Consider the following 26,876-nt stretch of genomic DNA (forward strand, 5'->3'; position numbering starts at 1 on the left):
GTGAGCAAAATTGATTTAATATATTATTTGTGTTAGCTAGCATATTCATTTAAGGTTAAATTTACATAATAGTAAAGTTGTATTTTTATGTGTGTTTTGTGTATTTTTATACTACAGTGGGGGTTCCTTATAGAATTAGTGTGCTCTGGACGTTCGTGGCCATTTTATAGGATTTAGGAGCAGTATTTTACATTTTAAATGATTACTGTGAATCCAGTTGTTATTTTTATTTTTCCTGCTGCATTGCTGGTAATATCTAGGTTTATCTGATGCTGAGTTTATAGTCAGAAATGTATCCCAGGATGGTGAGGCCAGCGATGTGGAGAGTTCAGCCTGGTTTACATATGGTTCACCCTGGGTTGGGGGTTGCCATACAGTTTCATCAATAGTGGGTGCTCTCCCTCCTTAAAATTAAAAAAATAAAAAGCAGAACAACCAAACTCCTTTCAAATATCTCTTTGACCCTGCTCCCCCTCCTCCCAGGAAACAGCTATAAAAACCAGACCGAGCTAACAATTCAGTTTGTCATCTTTTTTTTTTTTTTTTTTTTTTGAGAGGGCGTCTTGCTCTGTCGCCCAGGCTGGAGTGCAATGGCGCAATCTCCGCTCACTGCAACCTCTGCCTCCCGGGTTCAAGTGATTCTCCTGCCTCAGCCTCCTGAGTAGCTGGGACTGCAGGAGGATGCCACCATACCAACTACTTTTTTGTATTTTTAGTAGAGATTGGGTCTCGCCATGTTGGCCAGGTTGGTCTTGAACTCCTGATCTCAAGTAATCCACCCACCTCCCAAAGTGTTGGGATTACAGGTGTGAGTCACCACGCCCAGTCCCCAATCTCTTTACATTTGTCATGCATGGGTAACTCTTGAGTTCCCACCTCTTGCTCTGCCACAGGCTTTCTTCCTACTTCAGCTGGTGAGATTCTAGGTGTTCTCCCCTCTGTTGATTGCAATGTTTGACGTTTGGTGAGAAAAAATATTTCTGATGTGCAGTGTTAATAAGGCCACATAAGCCCCTTCCCATCCCTCCACCCCTGCTTATAAGGGATCTGACAGTCATTTTGGGACAAGCCCCTAAGTCTGTTTTTTTGTGTTGTTTTGCTTTTTAAAGTTTCACTGATGATTTGCCTTAATGTGTTCCTTGGTGCCAAAGGTATGGGCCGTCTTGTCACATGCTGCTCAGTGGTGGGGACAGCGGGCAACTAGGGGAAAGCCAGAGCCGCTGCTTTGAGGTCATACCCCCAGTGTCACCGCCAATGTTGGGAGGAAGTAGTGAACAGTTGATGAAGGGATGAACGTGGCACTGTAGGAGCACACAGCAGGGAGAGGAGACACGGAGAAGCACAGGGAACACCATGTGCAAGTAACTGATGGAGATAGAGGGCAGATGGAGGGCAGGGTTCAGATGAGGCTGGTAACATAGCCAAGTCACCAAAGGACGCGGAGACCCTGCTGGGGTGTGTGGCCTCCCTCTTGGTACTAAGGAGCCATGGGATGGCACGATCAGGTGGCTCAAAGCACAGAAATGCAGGCCGAGAATGTGGGTGTGAATCTTGGCCTCACAGATCCTCACTCTATAGCTTGGGGGACTGTTTGAACATCTTTGCTGCCAGCTCCTGGTCTGTAATAAGAAGACAATGAAGGTGACTTCCTCAAGTTGTCCTGAGATAAAGGAATCCCCATGTATAAGGCACCTGGTGGAGAGTAGCCGTCCATGGGGCTGCCTGGGCCCAACTTGCTGTCTAGAAGCAGTAGGTTGGATGGTTGGCACTGGGGAGAGATGGGAGGCAGGGAGAACCTAGTTTGCAGGGCTTTGTGATGATCTGGGCAGTGGTTACCAGAGGGGGTGGGGCCCTGTGCCACTCAGCCCTCCAAATTCCCTTGGAGGTGGGAGTATGTGGCCAGGAATATTCCTGCCTGTTCCTCCACTCAGCCATAAGAGTGAACCCAGGCAGTGCGAGGAACAGACCTGAGAGAAATTTTAGGAGGCAGAATAACCAGGGCTTGGTAACATTTAGGAAGCCTTATATCATCTGTTGGACAACAGGGTAACTCTAGTGCCTGATTGTTCTAACAGGGAGATATGTAATCGACACTCAGCTGACTAGCCTTCCTTGCAGACTAAAAGAAAATAGGCATTTTAAAAAATGGTTTTAAGCAGATTTTTTTTGTAGGTTTCTTTGGGGATTGGGACAGCTTTCATGGGAATATTTGCCTTCAACTTAAAGTGAGTTTCCTTGGAAGTCCATTAGGCTCCGTGTCTAAACTCTAATGTTCAGAAAATTCTTTTCTGAGGTACAAAGTATTAGTCTATTGTGAAACTCTTTGTGGCAACAGAGACTCTAAGAACTAAATTCCATAACGGAATGGAAGCTGCTAGCAGGGGATTATCTAGTACTCCGGTTTAGGCAATTTGCAAAAACAATTCAGCAAAGTCTATAAAGGCAATGGGGGACAAATAGTATTGCTTTTTTTTTTTTGTGCTGCCAACCAGATTTGTCACGTGGATTAGTAATTTAGATAGGAACAGCCATGAACCACTGCTTAGAGTTTTGCATTTAATTTTATCCTGGAAGCAATTTCCTCTCAAATTCTTGAGCTGTAGTTATTAATGAATTAAACATTATGAAACCCAGAGAACTATTAATTCATTTCGAAATAAGTAGACATTTAAATCTGAAGAAGAAACCTTACATTTTTTCAGTAGTGTTTAATATTTTCAAGCTGACAAAATGTGGCATGGCATTTTGTAGATGTGGTTTCCCCAGAATGATTATTGGTAGGTATCAGAGTATATGTGCCAGACAATTTGGCTGCAGGTTCTACGGGTGTGATATTGTGATATAATAAGAAACATATATATTTGGTTTTCATCCTCCATTTCCTGGTACTGAGCTCCTAAAACCCTTGTAATTTCCTGCGTGATAGAGGTTATGGGAATATCTTTTGTTTTTCATCATAAACTCCTTTTTTTTTTTTGAGATGGAGTTTTGCTCTTGTTGCCCAAGCTGGAGTGCAGTGGTGCGAGCTTGGCTCACTGCAACCTCCGCCTCCTGGGTTCAAGTGATTCTCCTGTCTCAGCCTCCTGAGTAGCTGGGATTACAGGCACGCACCACCACGCTCGGCTACTTTTTTTGTATTTTTAGTAGAAACAGGGTTTCACCACATTAGCCGGGCTGGTCTCAGACCTCAGGTGATCCACTCACTTTGGCAAGCATGAGCCACCGTGCCCAACCATAAACTCCTTTCATCCGTACCTTAGCTTATGCTAATATGGTGACTCTTGGTGGGCTCTTAGCTGGCCTCAGAGTGCCAGCTGGTTGCCAGAGGAACCAACCCTGTGATTAGAGGGTTGTGACTTTCAGCCTCATCCCAGACCTCCTGGTAGGGAAGAAGGGCTGAAGATGGAGTTAATCCAGAGTGGCCAATAATTTAATCGACCATGTCTACACGATGGAGCCTCCATCAAACCCCTAAGTGATAGGGTTCTGGTAGGTGAACACTTGGAGGAGCTGGGGGAGGGTGACGCCTTCTACAAGGTCATGGAAACTCTGTGCACCCAACCTGGCCCTGTGTATTTCTTCCATTTGGCTGATCTGAGTTGTATCCATTATCATAAACTGTTCCTGAGTTCTGCCAGCCATTCTCACAGAGTTCTGCTAGCCATTCTCACAAGTTATTAAACCGGAGAGGGGGTAGTGAGAAACCCCACTGATAGCCAGTCAGTCAGAAGCACAGGAGGCCTGGGACTTATGCTTGGTGTCTGAAGTGGCAGCAGACTTGTGGGGCTGAGCCCCTGACCTGTGGGGTCTGTGCTGACTCCGGGTAGTTAGGGTCACAATGGAATTGAATTACGGGACACCCGATTGGCGTTGGAGAGTTGGAGACTTGGTTGTTGAGGTGGAAGACACCCATGTGTTTGATGTCAGAAATGTTCTATGGGTAGAAACAGATTGTGGCTGTAAGGGGCAGGAAAGATGAAGTCAGGTTCTCTTGATAACCAATGACAGGGTGTTTTTCAGAAAGAGAAAGATTAAAATATATGGAAAAGGCAGCTGATTAGAGTGGGAGCTCCCCACCCAAGTTCCTTATCAGCAGTGCTGCTCAGCTCAACCCTTTCAGTCCTGTTCTTACCTTGGACACCTGCCAGTCCACCCTGGCTCTGCCTTCCTTACTCTTGTCAGGTGTTGCTTTGGGGAAAAGATTTGTCCAGTCATCAGATGTCCTTGGACATCAGTGTGTAATGCACCCACCACTCAAGCACTCTTCGAAGCCCAGCATCAGGAAAACATTCTTTGTACAGCATGCTAGTTGTGGACAGGCCATACAGTTAGACAGGATTGCTTGAAGATTTGGAAGCACAAAATGAGACAGGATGCAAAAGCTGAAGACTTGGCTTTTTCAGCCTGGAAAATGTGCTTAGTTTTTTCCCCCAAAGATATTAAATACTTCATGTAAAAAGTCAGTAGGAGAATCTACAGATTGTGTCTGCAGTGATGTTACCTGAACAACTGAAAAAAGTCAGGGGACTACTTTTTTTTTTTTTTTTTTTTGAGACAGAGTTTCACTCTGTTGCTAGGCTGGAGTGCGGTGGCACCATCTCTGCTCACTGCAACCTCCGCCTCCCAGGTTCAAGTGATTCTCCTGAGTCAGCCTCCTGAGTAGCTGGGACTACAGGTGCCCACCACCACACCAGGCTAATTTTTTGTATTTTTAGTAGCGACGGGATTTCACTGTGTTAGCCAGGATGGTCTTGATCTCCTGACTTACTGATCTGCCTGCCTTGGCCTCCCAAATGCTGAGATTACAGGTGTGAGCCACTGCACCTCGCCAAGGGACTACTTTTCAAGAGCAGATGTTTTACGGGCAACACATTTGGTTTGTTTTGGACATGGATGACTTCCAGAACCTTTGGTTAACCTGTCTTCAAAATTTTTTAAAGATAGTATTTTGGGCTGTGTGTAGGGAAAACTCTCTGTGTTTTTTTCTTTGTTCTCACACGACAACAATCATCAGCACATGACTAGAGACACCAGCTGAGTATCCTCTAATTCAGTTCCAACACTGTCTACCCAGAGATAGTGTCAGATCCCACTGGTTAAGGGCTCAGTCCCCAAGACCGCCCCTACCCGCACACCAGTGATAAGTCTGGGCCTCTCTGGAACTTCTGGCCCACGAGCTTCAAGTTGGGGTCCCCAGAACCCCCGCTTTGGCTTTGATGAATTTGCTGGAGCAGCTCACAGAACTTGGTGAAACCCTTGCTTATGTTTACTGGTTTATTGTAAAAGATATTGCAAAGGATACCAATGAAGAGAACGTGGGATGAGGGATGCGGGGCAGGGTGTGGAGCTTCTATGCCCTCCCTGCGTGCCACCCCCCAGGAACCTCAGCATGTTCAGCTGTTTGGAGACTCCTTGAACCCTGTCCACTGGGTTTTAAGGAAGTTTCATGATGTCAGCATTCCTTCCCCCAGGGCACAGGGTGGGACCCCTCATTGGAGGGTCTTAAGACCCTCCATCAGAAAGACAGTAGTGTTCTGCCCTGGGACAGGTGAAAGGGAGGCAGAAGAAGGTCAGAGGCCCGCCCCGAGACCCAACATACCCAGCATTATAACAAAAGACCGTAACAAGGGCTATGGAAGTCATGAGCTGGGAACCACAGAGGAAAGCCAGTACATATCATAACACCACAGACGGTTTCTTACCCTTCCCTGCCACCTTTTGAAAAGCCTCTTGCTCTTACTTCACCTCTTGCTCTTGCTTTGTCAGCTAAAGTTCTTCTCAGGACCATCATCTCCTCTCTGGGCAGTCGCTGATCCCATCTGAGCCTTAGTTTCCTCGTGTGTGAAATGGGAATGAGAATTTTTGCCTCCTTCTCTGCCACGCACATTGTCGTGAAGATTAAATGAGATGATAGACATGAAAGTACTGCGTCTAGTGCTTTTCTGGAAGCATATGAAGCAGAGAGGAAATGGGGGTCAGGATGGAGGAGGCAGGGCTTTGTATTAACATGTAAATAGGGAGAAAGAAGCCTCAACTCCTACCTTTTCCCACTCATGGTCCTTCCCCAACTTAGGACCTGAATTAGATAGAAGGTCCAGCTTCTTCTGGGAAGGAAGGTTCTTCTGAGGGCCTCAGGGAGTCGTCTTCGTTTTTCCAATTTAACCAAGCCACTGCTGTGAAAGGTGTTCCTTAGTGGTGTAGTTTGGATGTCTGACCCCTCCAAATCTCATGTTGAAAATTAATGCCCAGTGTTGGAGGTGGGGGCCTAACAGGAGGTGTTTAGGTCACAGGAGCAGATCCCTCGTGAACAGATGAATGCTCTGTGGGTTGGGGAGTGGGTTCTCACTCTGTTAGTTTCCATGAGGGCTGGTTGTTACAAAGAGCCTGCCTCCTCACCCTTGCTTCCTCTCTGGCCATGCGATCTCTGCACATGCCAGCTTCCCTTCGCCCACTGCTGTAAGTGGAAGCAGCCTGAGGCCCTCTTGAACCTTCTGGCCAATGGAACTGTGAGCTACATAAACCTGTTTTCTTTATAAATTACCCAGCCTCATGTATTCCTATCTAGCAACACTAAAAGGACTAAGACACTGAGCGTAACATGTACAGTCATGCCTCACTTGATGACAGGGATATATTTTCAGAAATGCGTCTTTGGGTGATTTTGTTGTGTGAACATTATGGAGTGAGTACACTTACACAAGCCTAGGTGGTGTAGCCTAGTACACCTGTAGGCTATACAGTACAGCCATTGCTCCAAGACCGCAAACCTGTGCGGCATATTATTATACCGAATACTGCAAGCAGTTGTAACACACACAGTATTTGTTTATGCAAGCATGGAAGAGATACAATAAAAATATGGTATAAAAGATAAAAAAGGTACATCTGTAGGACACTTAGCATGAATGGAGCTTGCAGGACTGGAAGTTGCTCTGAGTGAGTCAGGATGTGAGTGGATGTGAAGGCCTAGGACGTTACTGTGCACTCCTGTAGACTTTACAAACAGTACACTTAGACTACACTCAATTTATAAAAAATAGTTTTCTTCCATAATAATCTTAGCTTACTGTAACTTTGTAACTTTGTAAACATCTAAATTTTCTTTAGCTTTTTGACTCTTTGATCATAACACTTAGTTTAAATCACAAATATTATACAACTGTACCAAAATGTTTTTCTTTATATCCTTCTTCTATAAGCTTTTTTTATTTGTAAGATTAATTTTTTTCTTTTACTTTTTAAACATTTTTTGTTAAAAACTAAAATACAAATGCACACATTAGCCTAGGGTTACACAGGGTCAGGATTGTCAATATTACTGCCTTCCACCTCCGTATCTTGTCCCACTGGAAGGTCTTCAGGGCAATACCATACATGGAGCTGTTATTTCCTAAGACAGCAGTGCCTTCTTCTGGATACCTTCTGAACCACTTGCCTGGGGCATTTTACAGTTAACTTAAAAAAAAAATAGGAGTACACTCTAAAATAATGATAAAAGTATAGTACAATAAATGCAGAAACCAGTAGCATAGTTGTTAATTATCATTATCAAGTATTATGTACTGTACATGATTGTGTGTGTTAGACTTTTATGCAACCGGCAGCATGGTAAGTTTCTTTACACCAGCCTCACCCTCAACATGTGAGTAATGCATTGCAATGCAACGATGCTCTGATGGCTGTATCACCAGGCAACAGAAAATTTCCAGCTCCATTATAATCTTATGGGACCAGCATCTTCGATGTGGTCTGTTATTGACCAAAACGTTATGTGGTACATGACTGCACTTTCTTTTTGCTATTTGGTGCTGCTTCTAAATTGGGAAGGTTTTATGATTCCTCAGTTGCTTGCTTCCCCCTTATATGAGTTTTCTAGGGCTGCCTTAACAAAGTAGGTGGCTTCAAATAACAGAAACTCTGTCACAGTTTTGGAGGCTGGAAGTCCACAGGCATGGTGTCGGCAGGCCCATGCACTTCTGAGACCCATGGGGAGAACCCTTCCTCCCTTCCCCAGCTTCTCATGCTATTGGAAGTCCTTGGCATTCCTGGCTTTCGGCTCCTGTCATCACATGGCTGTCTCTCCTTGTGAGTCTTTTCTGTATTGAAGGACACTAGTCATGTTGGATTAAGGGCTAACCCTACTCCAGTTTGACCTCATCTTAACTAATGACATCTGCAGTGACCCAATTTCCAAATAAGACTACATTCTGAGATATTGGGGGTCAGGATTTCTTTTCTTTTTTTTCTCTTTGAGACAGAGTCTCTGTTGTTTAGGCTGGAGTGCAGTAGTGTAATCTTGGCTCACTGCAACCTCCACCTCCTGGATTCACGCCATTCTTTTGCCTCAGCCTCCTGAGTAGCTGGGATTACAGGCGCCTGCCACCACACCTGGCTAATTTTTATATTTTTCGTAGAGATGGGATTTTACCATGTTGGCCAGTCTGGTGCTGAATTCCTGACCTCAAGTGATCTGCCCGCCTCGGCCTCCCAAACTGCTAGGATTGCAGGCATGAGACACCGTGCCCGGCTTAGGTGTCAGGATTTCAACATCTCTTTTTGGGAGACACAACTCAGCCCATTCCCCTGCCCCACACAGGTGGGCGATGCTCCTTTGCTCCGAAGCCTCCAGGCCCTTCTTTGAAGGCAGCATCTCCTGCTCTGCATGGGAATGAAGCTCCCCGACTCTCCAGAACCCTTAGCCTTGCAATTATGTCTCTGACGCATGTGTTGGGAGCCCCGGGAACACTGTGTGAAAGAGACGTGACGTTTCTGAAGCATGTCAGGTTTGAATTTGCACCGCAACAGAGCATGCCCTCTCATGCTCTGTTGCCTATTCCACTGCAGTCAACTAAGCCTGAAACTGAGGGCCTTTGATGGTACCGGTGGGAGGACAAAAGTCCTTCCAGTTTTATTTGAAACAATTGGTTTGGTTGGAAGTACCGAGGTGGGAATTTGAGCAAGTGCATACTCGTCCCAGTCTGTGGGGTGGAACAAGTGCACAGTGGCATCTGAATGGTGGTGATGACTTGTAGGCAGCCACCAGCCCTCATCTATAATAGGGGGTCATGGCTGAGGGACATCAGACGGGCCCATGTGGGTTAGAAAGGGCTTCCTTCACCCTCCTGTAATTAGATATTGACATCACCCAGTGCATGAGAAACATGGAGTTTCCCCAAATATGATTTATACAATAAGAACAAAGCCAGGGGACCCCAAATTTAGTTTTTGTTTTGTCGCAGGCTTGCTGACCGAACTTAAGCACATTTCCTATTAAAACGGGATCTCCATTTTTGTGAAAATAGTGAAATTTGCTGCATCATGATGTCTGCAAGGCAATTAATAGGTTGCTGAATGCAAACTTCTGGCAGACCTCAAGTAAACAGCCAGGGGTGATGATGAGGATGGCCGCTCTCCAGCTTCGTCTCCACGGAATACAGAAGTTTTAGGCTGGGACACAGGATTTCAGTAAGAACAAGGCCAGACTTAGGAATGGGTACTGCGGACTGGCTTGGTGGGAGCCCTGAGTGGAAGTTGAAAACTGGGGGAAGTGGAGGGGCTGCAGTAGAGTTGGGGGCCCGGGGCATCCTTCAGGCAGGGTGATGGGTTGGGATGTGAAATCTAGGGAGAAGGTATTGGGGAAATATTTCTAGAGGTGGCTGGATCTCAGGGGCAGATTCCTCATCTAGGGTTTACGGTTGCAGGGGAGATAGGTCCAGAGAGCTTGGGGGAGGGAAGGGCTGAGAGGAATCTAACAAGTGGCTGGATCTCAGGGCAGATTCCTTATCCTAGGGTATACAGTTGCAGGGGAGATAGGTCCAGAGGGCTTGGGGGAGGGAGGGGCTGGCAGGAATCTAACAAGTGTCAGGTTCAAAGAGCTAAGGAATCAAGAAAGCACTCAATGTCACAGAGCTCTGGGCAGGAGGTCACAGCCAAGCCCACAGTCAGCGGGACCTGGGTGGAGTCCCAGAGAGTTATACCAAACTACCTAAATGTCTTTACTAAGTTTAGGGCTGGTCCTGGAAATTGGGGTAGAGGGTTTGCGTGTGACTGCAGAGGAAGATTTCAGAAAGACAGACAATTGTCTTTTTCAGCCTCTGCTGGGGTGGCTCTGCTTCATTTATTTAGTAGATTATAGCAGAGGAGACCCAAACATAAAGCTAAAACCATCCCCACTACCTCAGATTGACTAGAGTTGTTTTTTGCTCCTGCTGTTATTGTTTTAGTTGTCTAATTATTTATATAATCACAAGGAAAATGTGTTAATTTGGAAAATGCTCTTGAATGTAGATGTTTATACACTTCCATGACAAATTTACTTTAAATGACTATTGATGAACAGGACTGAGGCTGAAAGGTGTTTTGTGATAGGCTATTATCTGAAACTAGAATGAACAAGCCCGTAGTTTTTTTTTTTTTAATTATTATTTATTTATTTATTTTTATTTATTACTGGCGAGTCCCCGGAGGATATGGAACTTGTGGGGTCATTTGCTACTTTTGTGCCCCTGTATTGTCAGAACACGGCCATGAGATGGAAGCTGTGGTCATTTAAAGGAAGTAACGGTAGGTTTGAAGAAAAATTATAGCAATAACGACAGACTGTGGGGGAACATTCTCTTGCCTATTGCTGTTCGAAGAGAAAAAGCCATTTTTATGGCTTTTGAAAATTTGCTTCATTCTGCCAGGATTCAAACTAGACTATTCTGAGGCCCTAAAGGTTCTAAGCAATTCCCAGGCAAAATAGTTGGCAGCTTTTAGTATAAAAATTATTTCAGTTTCACCATGAAAATAAAATCATGTGGACACAGTGTGTGGTTCCCGGAGCAGGCATTGAAGATCTAGGCTTTTGACATGAATTGACTTTGGACAAATCATTTAATCGCCTTAAATCTCAGTTTTCTCATCTGTAAGATAGAAAAGTGTCTGCACTTTCTCCCTGTTACAGTGTTGAGGGTAATGGAGACAGAGCTTGAACCCTGACGTGTAATGCAAGTCAGGGTAGGAATTATCAGCACAAAGTAAAAAGTGAGATTCCTCTCTTTTATGCCTGTTACCCTGCCTGTATTTTAATTATATTCACTCTAGAGTTTTGATTGAATAATGCTGGTTTCTCCTTGTTTTACTACTTAATTAATTTCAAATGTTGCCCTGGGTAATAGCTCTGTATCTAAATGAGGGCTGTTAGAAGAGGAGGGATTGTGTGTACAGATGCTTGTAAATAATGCTTAGGTGACACTATTGTGATAATTATAGCTTTTTGAAGATGAGCTTTATAGCTAGTCCTCAATTTTCCCGTCGCTTCTTTCCTGGGCTCTTACACTTCAGGGAGCACATTTGTTACGTGGAGCTAGCTGTTCCGGGAACTGAATCCCCAGAGACGTCAGCAGCTCTGTGAATCCACTTTTCATTTTCCGTGCCTAACTTTGCAAATCCTCAGAAGTACAGAAGATTGCTCAACCACCCCTCCCCAAACTCCTCACCGCTAGTAAGGATGTGGAATGAGTACGTACAGCAGAAAGAAGGGGTATCACATCTCCTAACCACTCCAGTTTTCAACCCCCAGGAATAGCCATCCCTGGATCCAAGAGACCCGGAAGTGATGCTGGGTCCTTGGTGGCTAGAAGGGTCCTAGCGATGACCCTTTATGTGGGATTTGCATCTCACGACTGTCTTCCCACCCCTTTCTGTGCCTGTGCTCAGGGGGCGCTGAGTGCTAGAGCTGGCATGAAAGAAACAGGTGCTGTGGCAGATGAGTCCCCAACAGGCATCTTCGAAATTAACTCTTGGGACCCCCAGCCTTGTAGTGTTCCCAGGGGAGGAACCCATTGTGTATTTCCTGGTGTCGTTTTCCAGCTTACATGTGTTCTCCAGCATTTAGTTTTCAAGAGTCTTCGACATTGGCTTCATTGTCATTGCTTTACTCACCAACTCAATTAGAATCTCATTTCAGATAGAAATCAGCCAGTGAATTTTGTTAATGGATCTTTTGGAAGCTTTTAGAGTCAGAACTGGAAAAGACCTTGGAAGGTCATCACATCCAGCCCTCTCCCCTTGCAGATGAGAACCTTGACACCCAAAGAAATCATGTGACTAGGCTAGTGAGTTAGTGTCAGAGTGGGGACTAGAACCCAGGGTTCTTTAAGTACCTCGTTGTAGGGCAACATGGCGTGGTCATATTAAAGTATGTGGAGTAGTGAATACCTAGCAGGTGTACTCTCTTTCAGTTTACTCAGTTTATTTTTGATGCTATTGTCACGGGATCCTTGGGGAGTCACTTCGCCAGCCGGAAACCTCTGTGGCCAACGGCACCTTCTGCCTAAGTATTGCTCGTGCCTGCTGGGCTCGTTCTGCCCACTTGGCCTGGCGAGCTGCGCTCAGTTCATGCTACTGGCCCAGATCCCACACCTGCCAAGGATGAGCCAGGCATGGAGTGATGAGACTGTATGGTGAACGAGTGTGGGGTCCAGCCACTGTGCGCAGCCAGGCACACCCGGGGCTGTGGTGGGGCAGGCAGCTCCAGGCGCTGGCACAGGTGCTGGCTCCATGCGAGGCTGCAGCTGCATCATATGTACTGCACGTGGCTTCCACTGCAGGCACCCACATCTGGACGAGAACGCAGTGGCACCCAGAAGGTTGGAGATGCCAGGAACCGCAAAGCCCCAAAGAGGGTGTCACAGCCCTGGCTCGGGGAGCCCCTAAGTCTGGGCTATGAAGTACACAGTCCTGGCCGCGCCTCCCTCACTACAGCTGGCATCCCTGCAGTGGCTGCTCCAGACAGGCCACTTCTCCCATCACTATGATATCATCATAATAATGAATTACATGAACCAGAACTTCCTAATTTTATTCAACTTTTAAGGTTGACTCCTGGTAAACCAGAATTCTCTTACAATGACATCCTTATTGAAAGGCTTTATAAAATGCATTGTTTTAGTTTTCTGAATTAGTGACCACAGTTGACTCTTTCCTAGATATTGGGGAATCTTGCTGTCCTTCAAATCATTCCTCCCACTGGTTATAATTGTGTAAGATGATAGCTTCAGAACATGGCTTTGGCGTGAACACAAGCCAGCAGCTCCCTCTCCCCACCACCATTAGCTTATTTAAAATACAATATTTAGGTTGTTTGAATTCTTCCACATGACCTTTAAAAGCCCTATTGCTGGTATTTTATAGTATTTGAGACAGTCTATGAGTTATCTGTAGTTCAGGAAAGTCATGTAACTTGCTGCTATTATACCAGTTGCATTTTGATGTGACATTGATTTTTTTCCACCCGCTATTTTCACATCAGGTTGAACACAGACATAGGCGAAATATAAGCCTGGCAGCGAGCTTTGCTTGGCTTGTTTACTTCTCTCGTTGGTAAAGTGGCCATGATTCAGCACTGGGTTCTTTTCTCCCTGATGTGCTAGTGGAAGGAGAGAGAGAGGAAATTCCAGGTTACCAATGGCAGTATGACCATTATAGTAGAAAACTGCAAATTGTAGTCACTACCTTCTGATTACCCCAGCTAAAATAATACCTCATTCAAAAAACGACTAAATGAGGCTCCAGATACCACCTTCCAGCCCTCTTTAATTCCCTCAGTTGAGAAAGAAGAAGAGGGGAAGAAACTATGGAAAATCATTGAGAGGATGGTTTCCTGTGTAATTTTGAATAGACTGTGTTGAACATGGAAAACACTGGTGTTACCTATTGTGCATTTCCTTCAAGGCTGTTGCTGTGTGTATGTCTTAGCAAGTTCAGATTATTTTGCACTCTCAAAACTGAAAGTTTGCTTTTTACCCCCATATACTTTCTTGCATGACCAGTCTCTTAGATTATTGTGACATTGTAGTCTGTATAATGAATTCCTGCCTTGGTGGGCTTTCTGGTTCCTTTGAACCTTAGGGAAAGGCTTGGTTAGTTTTCATTTGGTATGCATTGGCTGAGAAGCAGAGATAACTGAGGGAAAGTAAAAACACTTCTTGTTAACTGTATAGTGGAAGCTTGGAAAAGAAAAAAATATTGCAAACATCACCTTATCACGGGGAGTCAATAAGCAGTGGCAGAAAGAAAGTGGGGCTTGGAGTTGTAAGATTAGGTATCAGCTTGGACCATTTCCCTGTGTGGACCTGGGCAAGTCATGCAACCCTCAGCCTGAGTTTTCTCAGTTGAAAAATGGGCAGGTGCGCAGGGAGGATGGGCACAACAGGGGTGGCGATATTTGCCTTACTCTGTGGTGAATAACGGACCCCAGAGAAGTCCTTGTCCTCATCCTTGGAACCTCATCCTTGGAACTTGTGAATATGTTACCCTACATGGCAAAAGGGACTTCAAGGAAGTGATTAGGTTAAGGATCTTGAAATGGTGAGTTTATCTTGAAATATCTGGTTGAGCCCAATCTAATCACAGGGATTTTTATGAAAAAGAGGTAGAAGAGTCAGAGTTAGTAGTAGGAGATACAGCGACAGAACAAGAGTAATGCAGGGAAAGGGCTTGTGAGCTGGGGAAGCCACTGGCAGCTAAAAAAGGCAAGGAACTGGCTGGGTGCAGTGGCTCAGCTTGTAATCCCAGCACTTTAGGAGGCTAAGGTGGGTGGATCTTCTGAGGTCAGGAGTTCAAGACCAGCCTGGCCAACATAGTGAAACCCTGTCTCTACTAAAAATGTAAAATATTAGCTGAGTGTGGTGGCACGTGCCTGTAGTCCCAGCTACTCGGGAGGCTGAGGAAGGAGAATTGCTTGACCCTGGGAGGCAGAGGTTGTGATGAGCCGTGATTGTGCCATTACACTCCAGCCTGGGCAACAAGAGCAAAACTCTGTCTCCAAAAAAAAAAGACAAGGAACCAGATTCTTCCTTTAGAGCCCCCCAGAAAGAACCAGCTCTGCCAACACCTTCGCTTTAGCAAGGAGACCAATTCAGACATCTGGGCTCCAGACCTGTAAGATAATCAATTCATGTTGCTTTAAGCTGCTAAGTTTGTGGTAATTTGTTACAGTGGCAATAGGAAACTAATAAACTAGCCTATGCCAGTTCTTGTAGTGGTCATATGTGACATTGTATTTTATATATTTATACATTTCAAAGTGCTACATAGATGTTACCCTTTTTAAATGGATCTTTTTACATTCATCTAGATTTCCAGGTTGTGATTAGAATGAGTCAGGAAGACCAGGAGAACAATAAAAAGGGCTTCTTAATTAGGCAGTGAACAGACTGTCTCTGAAAATGTTAAACCCATGTTATTGAATGCTTCTTCACTGTGAAATTATTCATGGCCATTAGTACCTGTGAGGCACTTTTTAGGGGAGCAGGCAGGTGTGTGCCTCACTTTATGTAGCTGTGGGTCTCAACCTTGTAAGCTCAGTGGAGTCATCTGGAGAGCTTTTAAAAGTCCTGATGTCCAGGCAGCACCCCCAAGACAATTGAATCAGAACCTCAGGAAGTCAAACCACAACAATGGAATTTTTTAAATCTCTCTAGGTGATGGAAGTGTGCAGCTAAGTTTGAGACTCACTGCAGAGGTATTGTGTTTGCTGAATAAGATTATAAATCAGTTTCTCTTTGAAGACTGACAATCTAGATGTTCTTTTGAGTTTTGGGGGAAGTGGGTGGTCTGTTGAGGACTCTGTCTTGTATGTTTCAATGATATATACAGTGAGCGATGATGTAATTGTGGCAGGAAATACAAAAGTATTTGTTACCTAACACTCTTGAGTATGTTCAGCACACAGGTTGGTATGTCCTGGTGGCAAACACATTTTCAATCAGCCAACATTTTTCTCCTCTTGTTGCCCAGAGGTTTTTTAAAAAGCAGTAGTGAGGGGAAAAAAAGGAAGATGTCTAGGCCTTTTCCTCAAATGGGTGAGTCCCTTTAGACTTGAGGAATATTGTTTTTACTTCTGTCTTATGTCCTTATGTTTCCAGTCTGGAGGAGAAATAATCATATTGGAATGTTTTCCTTTGGAACCACTGTTTCTAGAAGCCACGGTTTTTGAAAATTACCATTGCTGCTGGCCTTGTCATATTCCTGGGTGTTTTGAGAGCAGATGTGCCCCCTGGCTGGCTCTGGGCTGCCTGTCACTGAGAGCGCCCTGGCCTTTGACAGTAGGTGATGTCATTTGCCTTATATATGTCACAGGGAGGATATTATAGATAAAATTGTTTTAATAAGCCACAAGGTGCTCTGCAGATGTCGTTGTTGTATTTTCAATGAGACTTCTAGGTTGAGGTTGGAAAGATGATAGAAAGCCTGTAGAATAAGTTTATTATATTCATGTACTGCTGTATAAGAACAGATGGGGGTTGTTATTTTCTAGTATCCTATGGTATTGACCAAGTAGAGGCTCTAGTGCCATGTAACTTCTTACTGGTTATTTAAGCAATTGAGTTTAATTTTCTCAACTATAAATGGAAACATTAATGCTTGGCTTTTTTAAGGTTGCCCTGGGTGAACTTGGGTGTCCAGACAGTCTGGATTATATTGTCTCAGTTTAACCCTTGGCTCTGAAACTTACTGTCTGGGGGATTCTCAGGTAGTTACGTCACTTATGTGTACCTCCATTTCCTCATCTGTAGAAAATGGATAAATAAGATCCCCTTCCACAGGGCTGTTGTAAGGATGAGATAAGGCACGGGGAAAACTGGGCACCGTTCCTGAGCGTCTCACTGTAGCCTCACCCCTGAAGCTGGGGCAGCCCAGGCACTTGGGTAAGCGTTTTCTCCTTTTTTCCTTCCTCCCTCCTCTCTTCAATAAGCATTTATTGGACACCTACTACTGGTAGAAATATGGTATAGATGCAGTGTTTATGCAAAGTGGACACCCTTGTGAAGGACTTCAGTGATTTAAAGTTTGATTTAAAAAATGAAAATAAAAAAATAAAGTTTGATTTAAAATATTGACACAAAGTAGTGATGGGAGGGAGGGATGGGGTGAGTACAGCCTGTCTCTTTCTAATGGGTCAGAAAGATAAGACCTCAGAAGGTTTATTTGCTCCGACCAGTGTCAGATCATAAGATTTTTTTGTTTTGTTTTGTTTTTAATCATTGTGTATATCAGCAGATGGTCTCGAGGACCAAGCAGAGAGAGGTTGCTGGCTGATGCACCGGGTGGTAGGTACCCTGGGGAGTGGCCGTGATTCTCTGATTTGATTGGCTACACAGTCAATCATGTATCAAAGCAAACATGGTAATTGGGCATTTCCATGTGCCCAGAGCTTCACTAGCCATTCAGGGGTGCAAGCTGTCTGCTGGATGGAGCTTCCTGAGTACCTGCACACCTCACAGCCTAAGGGTGAGGTGCTCAGGGGGAGGATGCAAGGTAGAAGGTGAGTAAGCTCTCATCAGTTCCATGAGCTCAAAGAAGTGGTTTGGATAAACCATAAAGCTGTCTATATTTTAACCTCTCTGTTTTTAGAGTAACATTCACATACAGGTTTACTTTGTTGTCCTGAATTTATATCTTTTTCATAGCAAACGGTCCAAACTGAAATCCTCCTTTTTCCAAGATTCCCTTAGTAAATATTTGTTGTGCTCTAATCAAGTATATGGAGCTTGAGTCTGCCTCTCAGTAACTTGAAATTTATTAGTGATTAGAACTGTTAACCAAGTTTGATGGTGATCATAATTGCACTGTGTTATTTTTAACTCTGCTTTTCAAGAGTGGAAAAGAATTATTTCAAGGGTATAGAATAATTCTAGCAAATGCTCAAAGAAATTTTGTTCTGTCACCAATTTCACTTAAAAACCAATATGAAAAATGAGAGGATTGTAATAATGATAATGATAGCATTCTGCATTCAAGGAGTTATTCTGTGCCAGGCGATATGTCAAGGGCTTTGCACACATTTCTCATTTTATCAGCCAGAAGCGGTATGACGTCGTGCTTTCTTAGTGTTCACATTTTACTGACAAGGGGCATTGAGGAATAACAAGGTTAGATAACGTGCCCACGTTCAAAGAGCTTCTCAGTGGAAGGCCTTCCATTTGATTCCATACTTATGTGTGCTTTCAACACTACTGTATTATTGCCTTGGGTAGAATCCAGAGTTAGGTGGTTGAGAGAGAAGAAGCTCTAAAAGAGAGAGGAAGAAAATGTTGGCTAATTCACCCCAATATGTCCCTGCCAGGTTTGGATGAAGAGAAACCATATTTAGACATCTTAGAGATAGTAAGCACTGAGAGAGAGAATTGCCTCAGGTCACACAGTACTTGATAGAACTTAACCCAGAAGCCAGGTGTTCCTCAAACTCATTTGATGATGTCAGGGCATGGTGGCTCAAACCTGTAGTCCCAGCCGTTTGGGAGGCTGAGGCAGAGGATTGTTTGAGGCTAAGAGTTCAAGACCAGCCTGGGCAACATAGTGAGACCCCTTCTCTTAAAAAAACCCAAGCCAAACCAAAACAACAACCACAACAACACTCATTCAATGAGGATTCAGTCCATACAATTGCGTGCTTTCAAACTAATTGATAGAGGAGAGATCCATTTTGTTTTGGATAATCTAAAACCATAGTTTTAAGAACTTTCCATTTGAGTTAAATTTTGAAATTTCTTTCTGCATATTTTGGAACACTGCACAGGGTTTGGCATCAGCTCAGTGGTACTTTGGGTAGGTTACTTCAACCCCCTTCATATGGCTATTGGGAGGAAGAGGCGCTAATGACACCTAAAGCTTTGTAGGCATTTGTTGTAATTGCTCAGGGATTGGCCACTTGTGATACTTTTGACATAATTTTAGAAAAGGGAGCCAAGTTCTCAAAAGTAATTATGGGTCCAGGGAAATTCCTCAGGGTTAACTTCAAGGTAGCAAAAATGTAGATTTTCTAAAAAGGAAAATTTCTGGCCATGCCACATAGTGATTGGGTCTTGTTTTTTATGTGTTGTGTACTGGAGACCATTTGCCCCAGACAAAGGATTTAGTACTCAGATTATGAGCTGGTAAAGCCCCGTAGGGCAGTACTCCCCCGATTCTCCACCCATCTCCCCTCAGTGGAGTGAGAGAGAGGAGGCAGGGAGTCATAGCACGGGTTGACACAGACTTGGCTCCCAAATCCCGGGGGATTCACAGTTGACAATGACAGGAAAGTAAGGAATGCTCGAAGGCCCTCTCCAGGCTCCCCTTCCCTGTCTTCCCTGGGCTGGTGCAGAGTCCAGGATCTCCATGGGCTATTGGTTTGTGCTGGAGATTCTGCATCCCTATGGATCATTCTGCATCCCTGTGGATCATTCTGCAGTCTTTTGAGACCTCTGTGGGCTGTGTCCTGGCTCTCCTGTCCTCTGGCTTCAGGTTGGGTTAGGCCACTGGCAGGAGACTGAAAGACAAGATGGAGAATTCTGAGTACTTTCCTCCTCCCTGCCTGAGCCTCTTATCCCCATCTGTACATCAGCTCCTGCCGGGCACGCCTCTTCCATGGCTCCAAACTTTCACTGCTTCTGGTGACAGCTGCTGTCTTGACCCCTCCTCTCTGAGGTCAGTAGGGGCTTTCCACAGGTGCTGGTCTCTGGGGGCCTTGTAGGACCATTAACCCTGCATAGACCTACACACAGTTCCTTCCAAAGCCTCTCCACAAATACTACTTAGGAAGGTAACTGTGTTAGGCTTAGCCCACATACAGTCTGGGGGGCTGTGTGTAGAAAGCGTACGGATGTTGCTTGCTATTCTCTTACTGACTTGTGGTTTTATCTGGGGGAAGGTGATGGTAGCAGGGTGGCGTTGATTTTTTTTTCTTTGACTATATTTGACATATAAACTTAGAGCTTCTCTTTTAGGCTATGGAATCATTAAAAAATGTGGCATAATTACTAATGGTTAGAAAAATTGTGGAAGCACTGATATCTTGCAAAAATATTGAGAAAGCTAGAAAACTAGCTGTTGTGGTGGGTCAGAGAGAGAGGGAGAGGGAGAGACAGGGCAGAGTTAGTTAGAGCCTGCTCTTCATGCTACCTCACAGCCTCATAGGGTTTTAGTTAGCTGATGTGAGAAGAGCCCAGAGGCACTTTTAAAATCAGGTGTCTACTGTGCGCCAGGCACAGTTCTAGATGCTGGGAACGCAGCCCCGATTGAAACACACAGGGGGCTTATGTTCTGGGGAGATAGCAGGCGACACCAAGTAAAATCAGATGGGTAGATTACATAAGGTGTTAGAAGATGATCTGTATCTGGAGAAAAATAATCACAGAAAGGGAAGCGTGAGTGTTGTGAGAGTTTGCAATGTGTGAAAAGGCAGTCGAGGAAGACCTTCTGAAGAAAGTGGTATTTGAGCTCAGACTTGAAGGAGGTGAAAAGGAAAAATACATCAGCATCTGAGAGAAGAGATTCCAAGCAGAGGGAAGAATAGGTAGGAAGGCCAGGCCATTGACTGGAGGGGAGGACTGTGGCTAGAGCAGGTTTGGGAAGTGGATGGGAGGGAGACTGGGAATTCCATTTTGGAAATACTAGCTTTGAGACACCTGTGAGAAACCCAAGGAGTGATCTCAAACGCATGACTATTGATGTTTAGTAGTTTTAAGTTTCAAATTGTATCACTGTTGGTGGCTTGCTTTCTCTGAGGTGTGTTTTAAGAAACATAAATGTTTACACCATGGTTTCGGTAGTGATTTTGAGAGTAAGCCTAGGGGCAGAATATGCAATGCCTGTATCCTCCCTTGATAGGAAAACCACCTCTGCATAGTTAACAGATTTGAGGACACTTGCGGGAATTTTTTCTGAGCTGAGAGATTTCTGCCACTGTTTGACCAGCTCTGACTGTAACAATACCAAACCCTTTTTTAGAGCAGAGCTGTGTTTTATGGCATTATGCAATGAAAGTTTCAAGTCGCCCACAAAAGCAGACCCCATGCAAATAGAAATAGCACATTTCTCAAAGCCCCAATTTGCTTGTGTGTTAAAGCTTTGCTGCCCTTTTAGATGTATTTTTGCTTTTAAATGTTACTCTGGTACTTCTTTTTTTGTATGTTTTTCTCTCCACTTCTCTCTTTTTATTTATTTCTGAAAGTTCTGTTTTCTTGGTGGCAATGTTGCAGTTGCTCCGAATAGTGAGGTGAGGCTAAGTTTGGGGGAGGAGTACCAGTGTTTGCTGAACAGCTACTATGTGCACTTCTGGGCTGGATACCTTGCTACTTACCCCCATTTAATCCTCATAACAGTATTTTGATGGAGGTGTGATTGTCCCTGAGTTACAGATGAAGAAGCAGATACTCAGTAAGGTTAACTTGCAGAAGGCTGCATTACTAATTGGTGACAAGAGTTGAGACTCAAATCCAGACTAGTGGATTTCCAAGCTCCAGAGTCTCCACAGCTCAGGCAAAGCTTTCTCTGCAGGCAGTTTAGTGCTTCTAGATATCAGTGCATTGCATTGTCTGGCTTTCGTACTAATGAAGGTGAGGAGAGCAGTATTAATATTTCTATGTCTGGTGCTTCTTTCATAAATGTTTCTATGAATTTCCCAGACTGTACAGAACACCTGTCCGGTGCCAGGTGTTTGCTCAGTGTTGAGTTGGTGGCAGCAAGGACTTCTGGAGCTTCCACCCTAGCAAACATTTAGTAAGGAATCACTCAGGAGAAAAGTGTTGCGGGGAAAGGAAGGAGTAGGTGCTCAATGAGTGTGCATCTGTGAGTTGGGGACCACTTTTCCCCTTACCTCAACCTGTAAGACAATGAATTGTCCAGGGTCAGGGAGGTAGAGAAGAAACTCTTGGCAGCAGAAGCAACATGAACAGAGGCTCAAGGTAGCAATGAGATGAGATTGAATGAGATGAGATTGCACAGGCACAGTGGGTAGAGGGAGGTGAGAAGGGGGCTTACTATTTGGTAGTAAGTGACTGTGTGACTGTTGTACCTTTGACTTTTTATTAGATGACACCATGGGAACTCCCCAAAGATAGTTTTTTGGGATTGTTTTTTATTAAAAAAAGAAAGAAAACATTGAGGAAAAGGCAAGAACAAGAGAGAGTGGTTGGGTTGAGAATTATGAAGTGTATATCTTTGTCCTTTGAGGCTGCTATGAGAAAATACCATAGACTGGGTGGCTTATAACAACAGAAATTTCTTGCTCACAGTTCTGGAGGCTGGGAAGTCCAAGATCAAGGCAGATTTGGTGTCTTGTGAGAGCCTATTTTCTGGTTCATAAAGGGCATCTGCTGTGTCCTCACATGGTGGAACGAGATAAGTGAGCTCTGTTGGACTTATTTTATAAGGGCACTAACCCCATTCAGGAGGGCTGAGTCCTCATGACCTAGTCACCCCCCCCATCCCCCAGCCCCCACACACAAAGTCCCACCTCTTAATACCTTAATACCTTGGTGATTAGGTTTCAACATATGCATTTTGGAGAGACACAAACATTGAGACTGTAGCAGTGTGCATTGACTAAATTTTTGAACAGGCCTATGGTCAGGTTCATCAAACAAAAGTGATTCCTGAGAGGAGGGTTGCAATGAGGAGTACTATTATTCGGACTGCCTCTGCTATGGGAGGTCAGTTCCTTGAAGAATGAAGATGGCGAGTGCATTATAGGGCAGTAATCTATAGCCTTGTTTTGGTGAAAAATTGACTTCACATAAACCCTTCAATGTCTTAAAGTACAAATGTATCTGCCATTTTAAAATGAAACATTATAAAAACTTTCCAAACCTGCTTTAGGGGAAGCAGCCGTTTTGACTATAAACTTCAAACTTCACCTAAATAGAAGAGAGATTGATGTTTTCCTAGCACAGAAGCTCCCAGGTGGCTGAGTAAGTTTGAGCGGCGGCGGCCTGAGTGGTCTGCTCTGCGTGCCCAGCTGGCTGGGGCTGGTGTGTGGGCTTGGCAAGAGGTCTGGCACTCTGAGCAGACTTCATTGTTTAATGAGGTTTTATTTGAGATCCCTAGCATTGCTCTTCTTACATAGCACAGCCAAAACTGTCACCTCTACAAGTGAATAAGAAAATCGTCTTGGGTGGGAGCAGTGGCTCACGCCCATTATCCCATTGCTTTGGAAGGCTGACGGGGGAGGATAGCTTGAGCCCAGGAGTTTAAGGCTGCAATGAGCTATGATCAGGCCACTGCACTCCAGCCTGGGCAACAGAGTGAGATCCTGTCTGTAAAAGCAAACAAAAAACCCACCACCCATCAACAAAATAAAATCATCTTAACTCAGCCTTTGCACTTGTATAACAATCCTCCAGTGGCACCAATGTTTTCAGCCCTCATGTCCACTTATGGCCCTCAGGAGGAACGGAAGGAATAAAATGAATGAAATAGGCTCTTTGTTAGTTGCCCTTCATAAATTGTTAATCACTGGGGCTAGTAGGTGAATAAATGCCTTTTTTTTTTTTTTTTTTTTTTTTAACAAGGCCGTTGTGAATATCTAAAGGTCATCAGAGCCTTTTAAAACTGGGTTAAAATGCGTTTTGCACCTTCCCTTGATAAATCAAGTTTCATCACATCTTACTGCCCTCATTAGACATACAGGTTTTAAGCACGTATGACCTACCGACCCATGCTCTGGTTACGCTTATTCTGTCGTAAACCCCAGTCATTGGGTAGACACAAGATGAACAATTTGTTGGCCTGTTTGTGCTAGTGATTTCAAAAAGGAAGCTTAGCTTTTAGATAAAAAATGCTACTGTAAATATTCTGCAGTCCTGAACATGTTTCTTACACACAAACAATAATACCAACAAGCACATGAAACTCACCAGAACCAGCGTGGCTTTTTCCACCAGATCGACATAATGGATGGTTTTCTTTTGCCAAGGTGAAGGATAGTGGTAAGGTATTGTTTTTATGATTGTCCAATAGTCTTTTACTCATAACTCCTCTCAGGTTTGTTGGTGTGAGATGTTATAAAAGATATTTGCTCATGAATTTGACTTTGACTTTCATATAAAATGATTAGTATCTTCTTTCTTTCTTTCTTTCTTTCTTTCTTTCTTTCTTTCTTTCTTTCTTTCTTTCTCTCTTTCTCTCTCTCTCTCTCTCCTTCCTTCCTTCCTTTTTTCTCTCTCTCTCTCCCTTTTTCTTTCTCTTTCTTTCTTTTCTCTCATTCTCCTTATCTGCTTATCTATTTATTTTTACTGTGGTAAAATACAAATAACATAAAATCGAGCATTTCAACCATTTTTAAGTATACAATTCAGTGGTGGTAAATACATTCACAATGTTGTACAACCATAACTTCCATCCATCTTCGTAACTCTTTTCATCTTGTAAAACTTAAACTCTATGTCCATTAAATAATAACTCCTCCTTCCCCATTCCCTGGCAACCATAATTCTATTAATTCTTTCTGTCTTTATAATTTTGACTACTCTAAGTACCTCATGTAAGTGGAATCACATAGTATTTGCTTTTTGTGACTGGCTTATTTCACTGAACATAATGTCCTCAAAATTCATCCATGTTGTAATGTGTCAGAATTTCCTGCTGTTTTAAGGCTGAATAATATTCAATTGTATGGACATACCATATTTTGCTTTGCCATTCATCTGTCTATGGGCATTTGGGTATTTTCCCACGTTTTAACTGTTGTAAATAATGTTGCTACAAACGTGGGTGTAGAAATACTCATCGAGACCCTGCTTTCAATTTTTTGGGGTAAATACTCAGAGGTGGAATTGCTGGATGATAGGTTGATTTTATATTTAATTTTTGAGGAACTGCCATACTGTTTTAAAACAACAGTTATTGCTATAGATTTTTAAACAATAGCCAACAATCCTGAAGAATGTTAATATCTAATTTAGTGATGCTTAAGTTGAGAAACCAGTGAAACTGACTAGAAACACACCACTGACCGTAGTCATTTCTAGTGAGAGATGGCTTTTCTGTAGGGTGTGCAGGAGCTGAAAAGAAAATAGTTTTCTCAGTCATTCAGCAACAGTTGTTCAGGTGCTCTTGGCACATACCTGGCATTCTAAAATCCTTCCCACAAAGCAGGTTATCAGATACCTGGCTAGCCCTGAACTTTAAAATGCAAGACACTTGGAAGGAAAACACATTTAAACCACTTCCATTCTGTAGAGTCAGGTTGCTGTGAATGGAGAGGTTACCAGAACGAGTCATGAAAGAGGATGATATGGTTTGGCTCTGTGCCCCCACCCAAATCTTGTCATGTAGCTCCCATAATTTCTCCATGTTGTGGGAGGGACCTGATAGGAGATGATGGAATTATGGGGCTGTGTCTTTCCCGTGCTGTTCTTGTGATAGTGAATGGGTCTCCTGAGATCTGATGGTTTTAAAAATGGGAGTTTCTCTGTACCAGCATTCCCTTTGCCTGCTGCTATCCACATAAGATGTGACTTGCTCCTTCTTGCCTTCCACCATGATTGTGAGGCCTCCCCAGCCATGTGGAACTGTAAGTCCAATAAACCTCTTTCTTTTGTAAATTGCCCAGTCTCAGGTATGTCTTTATCAGCAGCACGAAAATAGACTAATACATCGGAAGAACAGAAACTCACTCATGAAGGTGCTCAATAGTCCAGCATTTGACTTTTTGCCATGAAGGAGGAGAGAGGCCAGAGAAGAGTCTCTTGCGGGTCCTAATTTTTGTGGAAACAAGTCTCCAGGGAAACAAAGCCCTTGTGACTACCGGCTTGGGTGTGACAGCTGCCAGCCTTGTTCCAGCAATGACAGCAGCCTCCAGAAGAGAAATGGGCCACTGGGGAACGCGAAAGAATGTGTTTTGCTTTTATGTCTGGTATGTGGTCAGCTGTCAATTAATAGAACTGTGCTGTGAGTTAGAAAACTAGGCCACCAAGGGGCTTTCAGGAAATGTTTATAATGTGGAATTATTCTGACACTCACTGTGATGGCTAGAAAATGGAACAATGGCTTGTTCATGACAAATTGTTCAGTAGGAAAAAATGTCATAAGCAGAATTTCTGGTTAAGAAAATAACAAAGTGAATATGATAAACTTGTGGTAAAAATACATGTGATCCCTTAATAAAACTCAGAGCTGGATTTAGTTTTGTGATTTGCTGTTAGATTCCTTGTGCTAGCTTTAAAGTGATACCTTTTAGTATAGCCCAGGGGTCAAATGCAACCCACCTCATGTTTTTGTAAATAAAGTTTTATTGGAACACAGTCATGTCCATTTGTTACATATTGTTAATGTCTGCTTTCTGTTAACAGTGGTAGAGTTGAGAAGTTGTAACAGATGCTGTGTGGCACACAAAGCCTAAAATATTACCATCTGTCCCTGTACAAAGAGTGTATTGACCCATGTTCTACAACTTTGCCACTGAAAGCAGGATTAGTGATTCACTGGCATGTTGAAGTTTGAGACCAGTTCTTCACTTGTGGTTTCATGGAGAGGCTTAAGTGATTGCACTCCATGAAATTATACACACAATTCTGTTTTTGTACAAATGTGTATTTTTCTGCATCTCTACCCACTCAGAGGTAGAGGGGTCTGTAAGCCTTATCACTTTCTCAGAGTGACTTCTAACCCCCAAAAGTTAAGAATCCCTAGATTAGAAAGGGTGACCTTGACTCAGTACAGGTTCATGTCTGAAATGATGGTTGGAAAGATCTTACTCTTCTACACCAAAAATAGATCCAGCTCAAGTTCATTTATTCGTTAGTCTTAAATAGTATAAATTTGCAGCACAGCACAGAGGTGGGCTATGTCATTTTGTAGCTATTATTAATGGAGAAGGGACTATTTCATGAATATTGGCTCCTTGTGCCTTAATAACTAGTGTCATGTTATGTTGCAGGTCTGCAGATATTTATTACATGCCTCTCCCACCTTGATAAAGTGAAAACTCTCTCATGTCCAGAATTTTAGGACTTTGTAGTGACTTTTAATGGGAAACTAGAAATCACAGCTAGTTAGCTTGACAGTCTTATTAAACTTCCATCATGTATGGAACCCTGCAGGAATTTCTAAAAAGCAGAAGATGAAAT

The 26,876-nt window shown here is 43.6% G+C and overlaps 1 protein-coding gene across 20 annotated transcripts in view; it reads left to right on the top strand.

The window, feature by feature from the left end:
* RNF152 (ring finger protein 152) overlaps positions 1–26,876 on the top strand; it is an 86,440-nt gene that overhangs the window by 25,991 nt on the left and 33,573 nt on the right. For 7 of the 20 annotated variants that reach the window (XM_050767915.1, XM_050767919.1, XM_050767921.1 and 4 more), the window contains one exon: positions 16,593–25,663. The exons of 3 other annotated variants lie outside the window; for them this stretch is intronic. The gene's annotated coding sequence lies outside the window, so the exon portion shown is untranslated. Of the gene's footprint in view, positions 1–8; positions 25,664–26,876 lie in introns of those variants that run through there. 10 more of the 20 variants (XM_050767927.1, XM_050767920.1, XM_050767926.1 and 7 more) reach the window with 10 other exon arrangements.

The sequence above is a fragment of the Macaca thibetana genome, chromosome 18 (assembly GCF_024542745.1).
Source record: "Macaca thibetana thibetana isolate TM-01 chromosome 18, ASM2454274v1, whole genome shotgun sequence".
In the NCBI taxonomy this organism is placed as follows: domain Eukaryota; kingdom Metazoa; phylum Chordata; class Mammalia; order Primates; family Cercopithecidae; genus Macaca; species Macaca thibetana.